This window comes from Mus pahari, chromosome 6, assembly GCF_900095145.1.
Source record: "Mus pahari chromosome 6, PAHARI_EIJ_v1.1, whole genome shotgun sequence".
Taxonomy (NCBI): domain Eukaryota; kingdom Metazoa; phylum Chordata; class Mammalia; order Rodentia; family Muridae; genus Mus; species Mus pahari.
In genome coordinates this window covers 102,502,685-102,512,258 of record NC_034595.1, presented here as the reverse complement: position 1 = coordinate 102,512,258, position 9,574 = coordinate 102,502,685, and positions in this window count along the sequence as shown.

Below are 9,574 nucleotides of genomic sequence, written 5' to 3'. Positions count from 1 at the left end.
CACACACACACACACACACACACACACACACACAGAGAGTCTTAAAGCCCGTACCACAGCTTTGCCAGGCAGGGAAAGGGCTGCAAGACTACAGGACTTCCCAGGCTTAATGGCATTAGAACTGGAATTTGAACCCAGGAATATAGCTCTTCATCTTCTCCTGACATAGTGACAGGGAGTGACATGGTGGCAGGGAGTAATAAGACAGCCAGGGACATTGTTATACTGGTCCTCAGTAGCAGCTGGGAGATGTAGATACCAGTTAGGGCCTCCCCTGTGGGCTGGTGTGGCTGGATTGTGCCAGCCAGGTGGACCTCCCGAGTGTTTCTTGGGCTGGATTCCCCCATTCCCACTCCGAGGTGCAGGCATGGTTTAGAAACCCTGGTAATTTATTTCCTATTCCCTGGGAAGCCTACAGCCTTCCCTGTGAGCCAGGATGCGCGAGGCTTGAGATCGAAGTGAGAGCCATCTCTTCCCAAGAATCCTATTTATGCTGGCGAGAAGAGAGCTGGAAAACTCCATTCGTTATCTAATTAATTGGATTGATATAGATAGCACCTTCACACTGACACAGAGGGGCCTAGTAATAGAATTTTCCTATAATGAACACTAAATGCTTTTGGTCAGTAAGCAGTAAAACCCTGAACAGAAAGACAGAAGGCAGGAGACAGGAGAGGCAGGGGAATGTGGGGTCCTGGGGGCCCCTCTTATCTTTTCAGATTGGCTCTTCCTCACCCGTAATGATGGGTGAACATTTTGTCTCAGATGAGCTTCCTCCTCTGAAGATCACTGACAGGAAGGGAACCTCTCTCCAGAGTCACTGGGTGTCATATTGTTACCTCAGCTTTCCTCCACCTCTCTTTCCCGGAGTCATACTTGGTTTGCATCATCTGATGTCTCAGGGTCTTCCAAGAGCTGCTTGAGTTTCAAAGACCCAGCTTAGCCCTGCCCTGCTTTGCTCTTCCCTGTTGCTCCACTTTGGTCCCGACTCAGACTGGCCACCCCGTGGGTCTCTGTCATGAGCTTATGTTCCCCTCTGCTTTCTGAAGACTCAGAGCTCCCCGATCCCCGTCATCTTCCTCACCTCCATCTTTGCCTTTACTCTGCCTCAGGCACCACACTGTTTTCTCACATCCAAACAAGGCTGTTTCTTGTTCGACATCTTCCATGGGCCCAGCAAGTGCCCCACCACCTTCTTGCTAGCTTCCTAAGGCTCCCTTTGTTTATGTCAGTGGGTCTTATGACAGTCTGGCCAGAGTTGTAAGTCTGCCTCCCAGTGGGAAGGCGAGTTCCCAAGGACAAGGCCAGGCTGCCTCTTCAGTTTTCTAACAGCTTGGTACAAAAGCATCACCTTGATAGGAGTTCTTGCAGTGTGTACAGCTGTTATAGTACAGGGATGTGGCTTGGAGGAGGAGCCCTGGCCATTGGGGCCCAGGGGTGGGATCAGTCTGTGAGCAGAGGGCTTGGGAGCCTGATGGGTCCTGTGAAGTTGGTGTTGCCTTGCTCAAGTCCAGTGTGAATGACAAAGGAGGTGACCCACTGGCCCCTTTGAGCAATAGATCTTTCGGTTAGATAGTGATGACTCATTCCTGGTAAAGCATGCCCAATGACCAGACAGAATGATAAAAGCAACACAGATTCCACCGTGATATTCCAAACGACCCAGAGCAGGAAAGGTCCGAAGCTCACGGGCTAGCTATAACATGTACCTGAGTGACAGAGCCAGGTACAAAGGGACAAAAGCTGCACAGTTCCGTTTACATGAGACATCTGGAAGGGTCAATTTGGGGGTGCTAAAAGATGACTGATTTACTTAGTCAGGGGGGTAAGAGAGGAAAATATATTGGAGATGGACTGTAGTGACATCTGTGACAGTGCTTGAAGCTGCTGTGAGCGCTAAGATGGCTAGATCATTGACTCTCGTGTTGCCCATGAAATTTGATGTTTTTGCTGCTGCTGCTGCTACTGCTGCTCTTGCTTGGTATTGGATGAGCAAGGTTGGTGGTTTGGAGCAGTGGGTGGTGCCAGTGGGGAGGGCATCCTCTTACCCAGGTATTGTGTAAACAACTATCTAGCCAGTCAGACAGGTCACTGAGGACAGACCAGTACAACACGGCCCTGGTCTAGCATTATGAACTAAGGAATATATGTCTGACTCAGACCTGCGTTGCTGGTGCATAGATGACCCTCACAAGACTAATGTCCCTGGATCTCTGAGTGACTTGCAGGAAGGCTGGCTGGGGGAAACTTTCCTCTACCCATTAATTGCAACTGTTCATGTAATCTTGTGAGTCTTGTAATCTTTAGGAGTTTCCTAAGCCTTGTGAGTTTTGTTTATTTTCTGAGACTTGTATGTTTCCTTCACTTCGTGAGTCTCCCGAGTCTCCCTCCTCCTTCCCCCCAGGGAATGTTCCAATTCTGATTGAACAACTGTACAGCAGCAGGTCAGTTCGGGGTGCCCTTACCCTAAGTGGAACAACATTCCTTCCACCCTGATGGCCTTTGTGCTACACTAGGGTGGAGACCTACTTACATGTGCTACGTCCCAGGCATCTGGACACATTCCTCATGTGTGAATGAACAAGTACAAACTATACCACTGTTAGCAAAGCAGCAAGTGAGGCACCAGGAAGTGTGTGTGCTGGGAGCCTTTCAGGACAGGGAGCCTCCTCACTGCCTGAGGTACCTGTCCTCCAGGGTTGAGGGGTTAGTTAGCTGTGACCCAGATCCTGATAAATTATCTGGTAGCTTGCTGTGGTGCTGGGGACCTCTCTAAGCCCTGTGTGGGAGTGGCTCTTTCCCAGATCCTGGTTCTTTATTTGGAATTGTAGAATGCCAAATGGGGAGAGAACATGGAATCCAGCCCCTAGGAACTCCGTCAAGGTCTACTGAAGTGACCAAGACAGAGACAGTCTTCCAGCTGCCCAGCAGGGAAGGTTACCACCTATGCTGGGCTCTGTCAGCGGACTGGTGAGATTCCTGTGTCCTCACTGCTTGTGGAATTGGTAACACTGACTGTGTGTGTATTTATTTATGTATATCTATGTATGTGTGTTTATGTGTGTAGGTATATCTGTGTCTATATATACATGTTTATATATGTATGTATATCTATGTATATGTATATATGTGTATCTATATATGTATGGATGTGTTTATGTATGCGTTTATATGTGTATATGTGTTTATGTATGTATATGTGTACATGTGTATCTATGTGTATATATATCTATATATGTGTGTATGTGTTTATGTGTGGGAGTATATGTGTGTGTACATGTGTACATATGCATGTATATGTGTATGTACATGTCTATGCATGTATGTGTGTATATATGTGTGTATGTATATGTTTATGTATGGATATATATGTATATGTGTGTCTCTGTATGTGTGTGTGTCTGTGTTATGTATGTGTATATATGTATATGTGTGTATTAATGTATATATATGTGTGTGTGTATGTCTGTGTTTGTGTGTGGGTATATATATATATATATATGTGTGTGTGTGTGTGTGTATGTGTGTCTCTGTATGTGTGTATGTGTATATGTATGTACATGTATGTGTATTTTATGAGTGCTCTATGTGTTTGCACTGACTGTTGGTCTCATCACATTCTCTGCCCCCCCCCCCTTTTTTTTGGAGCCAGGTCTTGTCTCTAGTGCCTGCTGCAGACACTGATGGCCGCATCTCTAACCTACTGGGGTCAGACCATGGCTCGCTTCTGGCTCTGGTTGTCCATGTTCCTCCATTTTCTTAGCTTTCTTTAAAATATGTGAGCACATAGATCAGTATGTCAGGAACTTCTAGGCTGCTGCTGAGGAGACCCAGCCTCATGCCTGCCGTCTGTCTCACTCATTTTTCTACTTCTTCCTCCCGTGGTCCTGAGTCTTACCTCCAGATTTGCAGTGTGTGCTCTCCTCTCTTCTGGTGGCATGGCCATTATCTTCTGACAGTCCTGTATGCTCTGGGGGTCCAGTTCTCTTATTGTGATAGTGGGTGACCTTCCCGCCTCAGGCTGTGCTTTTTGGCAGGGATGGTGCCCAACTCTCAGTCCCCTCCCTCAAGCTGCCTGGAATTTGTTTCCAGGAGGCAGAAGATGCCCCAGTCTTCAGCTTCTTCCTTGAGGGATGGAGGAGCTATGGTGTATGTGAAGGTGGAGATGTAAGAGGGGCTTATCAAACTCCAATGCTGGAGCTTCCTTAGCATGCTTAATGGCATAGCCCACCTGGCCTTAGCAGAAGGATGTGGTATGGCCACTCCCTGGGCCTAAATTTCAGGAAGCAGCTATGGTCATTTCAAGAGCTATACATGTAAGCTGAAGGTGACATCTTGGGCCTTTCTATCTTTACACAGGTGTGACCGTATCTTTCTCGGGTTGTACTTGGATGATGCCATATGTATGTGACATTGTTCATGTGATGCTGTCTTCTGGCCCCTAGGCAGTGAGGACTGGCTCTGAGAGTTGGCAAAGCTCCAGTGTATTCACACAAGCCCTGGGACCCTGGTCTGCCCTGCCAGGGGCCACAGACTACTCTAAGCCCCCTTTGTTGCCCGCAGACTCTTCTTGGCATCTTTGCTCCATCCTGTGCTGGAGAATTAAGGTTGTCTAGTGTCTCTGCAGTGTGCCTGCACTGGCATCTGTCATGTGTCCCTGGCCAGTGATGACCTATTACATTGCTGCTGAGTGAAGGGAGGTAGCCTGGCCCTTGGGCTCATGCGTGGCAAAGTAGGAAAGCCTGTCTCCACACGACCCCTTGGCAATCTCTCGGTCTCCATGTGGTGAGTAATTACCAAAGGTCTGGATGTCCTGGCAGGGTGGTTCCCAGTCCTCTCCTTTGGCCAGAAAGGGTTACCGGCTTTGCTATTCTTAGCTTTCCCAGTCTTTTTGTTATGGAGCTACAAAGTTCAAGCTAAATAAAATAAAGGGCAGAACTCACACCTGATTCTCAAGCCCAGTTACATGTGCCTCTCCCTCCATGAGTGCCACAGTGTGTGTGTGTGTCCTGAATACACTCAGGCATTCTCTTATATGCACATGCAGAAAAACACAGCACACGGGCACACACAGCTTCGTGATTCATGTGTGCTCAACATATGCAAACATGGGTGTCCACACCCCACAATATAGTACAGCACATGTACACACATTTGCACCAATATCCAGTACCCAATATGTACACACACGTATACATCGAGGCATGCATAGACAAGTGTACACAAACGTGCACACATTGCATAATATGCACACACACACAACACGTATACATATGTACAGACACAAGCCCAATTACCCAATATATGCTCATACACAGTACAGACGTGCTTAAGTATGTTCAGCCACAAATACACAGGCATGCATACAAGTGTTTACATAACACATGCATACATATACATATATAAGCAGAAACATACAATTCCCAATACATAAACATGCACAGTACATATGTATATACACATTCACAAATATACAACACATGTGTGCACACGTGCATGTGGATATTCACATGCACGTGTGCACACACACACACACACACACACACACACACACACACCCTTCTAGAGGTGATCACTCCTGGTGAAGAAAGGACTTCTGAAAAGGCATCCTTCTGACCTCACAGTGGCTTAACTGGGAGGAATTTTCATGAGAAGAGGAAATTGTCTACTAAAAGAAAAAAAATCTGTTCTGGCTGCTTCTGGTCTCTTCTCTGAGGTGTCTCTAGGGAAGAAGGATGTGCCAGGGTAGGGATGAACCTGTATCCTGGAGGAAACAAAGCTAGCAGGGCAGGGCACTGGACACAGCTTCTGGAAGGCTCGCTCTGGCTTCCCAGCACCCTTCTCCTGGGATCTGTAGGAATTTCTGGTCCAGGCTGTTTTCCTTTTGGCAGTTAAGTAGGAACGGCACCGGGCTATGGTGGAAGTGAGTTTGTATGTGAAATGGCAGCTGGTGCCTAGATCGAGGTATCAGCTAAGTGAGCCTGCTGCCAGCCTAGGCAGAGTTGTAGAGAAAGACAGAAATTATGCAAAGAGCAAACTTGGAGGAGTGAAAACAGACAAGCCGTTTAGTTTTTAAGTCTGCGGTGTGAACATGCCAACTTTTCACGTAAGATCTAGCCCTCTGCCTCCATCGTCATGGGATCCCATGATGCATTTGACCTACAGACATTGGGGGAGCTGTCCTCTGGTCCTGAGCTGGACACAGCTCCGTTTGGGGGAGGAGGCATCGCCTTCATCCGAGATTAAAAATGAGTCCCTTTCTTCCAGCACCGCAGGAACGCACATCCCCATCTCAGCTGGCTGGCTGTTGGCTGACTTCCACTCCTCTGTTACATCAGTCAGTTCTCTGAGCAGTCATGCCGTGCACTGTGCTGGGCATTGGGATGGAACAGTGGATAAGCCAGGATGACTTCTAAGAAGTGGGATGCTGAGAGAGAGTGCAGGGAGGGGTGCTCCTTGCGCCAGTAGACTGCCGGATGGGGAAGATGGCCGCGCCACCATCCTGAGGCTGGGCTTGGGGTAGAGACCTGCCTGGAAGTGCATGTGTGAACTCGCAGGGGAACAGATTATCACTGGTTGTGGCTGTGTGGCCTGCACAGAGCCACAGTGTAAAGGAAATAGGGCATGTAAGACTGGATCAAAAGCTATTGCAGGATGACATAGCAGGGTGGTGGCAGCAGAAAAAATGTGTGGGAGACTGGGAATGTGGGGGTGGGAGGTGGGGGGTTGAAAGGGTAGTAAGTGGAGAGTCTGACTAGGGTGGTTCAATAAGTGGCTATTGGGAATGGGGACATGGCTCAGTCAGTAAAGTCCCTTCTGAGCAAGCAAAGGACCTGACTCTGAATCCCAACACCCATGTAAAAGTTAGGCCTGGTGGCACACACCTGCCGCACCGGTGCTCGGGAGGTAGAGACAGGAGACTTCCTAGAGCTCACTGGCCAGCGCATCTAGCTGAATTAGCAAGATCCAGGTTCAGAGAGACCTTGTCTCAAAAACTATGGTGGAAAGAGATAGAGGAAGACATCCAAGAGAATCAACCTATGGTCTGCCCACAGTCTCACACATATGCTTAAGCAGCTACATGCCTATACACACATAGTCACATGAACACATACATGTACCCCCATACACACACACACAGAGAGAGAGAGAGAGAGAGAGAGAGAGAGAGAGAGAGAGAGAGAGAGAGAGAAGGTAGAAGCAGAGAAACTACTCATGATGGATGAGAAGGCAGAGACACTGTCTTCTTGGTGGTGTGTGAGAGATGGTGTGATCTCACCTAAGGAAGGACCAGAAGGACCAGAAGGAGCATGGAGGGACAGGCATGCAGGGGATCACGTGCCATTCCTGCTAATGCTATCCCTTCGCCTTCCATGGCCCTGGCAACCCACACCTCCCCTCCTCTCTGCGTGCATCTTTCCTCACTGAGTGATGCCCAGGGCAGAGGGCCCCACACTGTGGACCTGGGCGGCCAGGACTGCCTTCCTTTCTGGGTCCACTGCTGAGTGTGTTGCCACTGATGGATGCTGTGATGGACAACAGAGAGAATGCCTGGGAGGACTGTTCTGGAAAGACTTGCCAGACTCTGAGCACTTCCGCTTTTTTGGCTGTGGTGCAGAACTCTAGGGTGGGGGATAAAATCTCTCTGTTCCCTTTATGAGTAAGCAGTTTGGGTCTGCTTCTAGAAGAATGCTGGCCATAGCTCCACATCCCATCCGAGTCTGCTGGGATTTCCTCATAGCTTTGCTGTTTCTCTAGAGTCTAATTTCCTAAGCTGGTGCCAGAGGGTCTGTGAGGATCCGTATGAGTTTCTCAGTTTATTAATTTTGCATTAAATAATTAATAGTAAAGTTAATTGATGAATTATTCAATTTTCAGGTAAAATGGGATGATAAATATTCATAACTTATTTTATTAAGGGAATTTCCATTTCCTATGTCATTAAATCTAGATTAACGAAGGCTGATTTTAAATGAGGATTGAAAACAATTGTGCTTTGGAATTAATTTACTAAGTTAAGGTCATAGTGTTGTGAGTTTACCCCTGCCGGAAAGTTCGGGCTCTTTCCTCTGGAGAACGGTCTGTTTCACAGAAATCACAAGACCTTTGTTTTGGAAATTTTCACCAGGTCTGCTGGGAGCTTCCCCAGACCAGGACCTGCACTGAGGTGCACGGGATGAGGCAGAGTCATGTGACAGACGAGGCTAGGCCTCCTCCTGCCTTCCTTAGCCTCAGCAGCTCGCAGCAGCTCGGAGCTATTGGCTGTTCCTGAATTACAGAATTGCAGTATGATGTTAGCCCAGGCCAGATGAAAAGAGGGCTGGAACCTGGGAAAGAAGTGTGTGTGTGTGTGTGTGTGTGTGTGTGTGTGTGCGCGCGCGCGCACACATGCCTTAACATCTGTCTGGAAATAGCCGCAGGGTCCCATCAAGTTCTCCGGCACATGTGCAGAGGTTTCCTAACCCATCCGAGCTTTTAGTACAGGGCAGGGCAGCTGCTGATTGTGTTTGTGTCTTCTAGCCAAGCTGCTTCCTTTTAGATCTGGTTTATGTTGATTTGCTAAGAGCACAGCCCGGCAAAAGGGGCTGGAGCCCTGAGCTGTTTCTGACTTTGCAAAGCCTGTTGGAACCTCAGGTTTCAAGTCTTCATAGCTCTGAGGATCAGGTAATGCCTGTGGGATATAGTAAATAATAGGGCAAGAGACTAGGGCAAGAGAGAGGAGGAGGGAGAGGGGAAGAGGAGGGAGAGGGAAGGGGAGGAGAGGAAAGGACAGGAGAGGGAGGAGAGATTCTTTAATGATGCTCAGGTAAGGCAGCAGGCTCGTTCTGCATTGCTTGCCCAAGGCTACTCCACTAATTAGCCACAAAAGTTGGGACTAGAGCCTAGGCCTCTTTGATTCTTATTGGGGTACCTTTTTAAAAACTCCAGTGTCTCTCTTAATGGTTTCCAGTCACTTCTACCCACCCTCCCACCTCAGTGGCAGGGTGCCTGGCAGTGTTCTGAATCCAGTGGGCCAGGCTGTCTCTACCCCGCCGAGCTGTTCATTATCATTTTCCAGTGGAGCTTGTTTGCCGGGAGGACACTGATCCAACACTAAGCCTTTGCATCAGAGGAGGGCTCTGGATGCCGAAGCTTCCGAACCCGCTTTCCCGAAATTATTCCTAATTGGCTTGGAGAGAGGCTTCCCACAGGCAGGTGGCTTAATCTCTTGCCTTTCTGGTGTGACGTGGGAGGTGCGAGGCTTAGTTCTGGTTTGGGAGACTGGTCTGCTTAATTTGGGAGTTAAGATACAATCACTGTTGTGAGGATAGAAGTGGCTGCCTCCAGGGAGCAATCTTGAACCACCAGGGGCAGCCTGTGACACAAGGGGTAGTGGTGGCAAGTGCATGTGGAAAGGAGACACCAAAGTGTCATCCCACAATGTTGGCCTGTCTGTAAGCCTTTATCGAGAGCCTGCTGTGGTGGGCACTGTGGGTTGCTGTGGCAGAGGAGAGCATGGCCCTGAATCTACTTGGAGAGTCAGGTCACACACACTGGAGATAATCAGAGAGCAGTCTAGACAATACACACACAA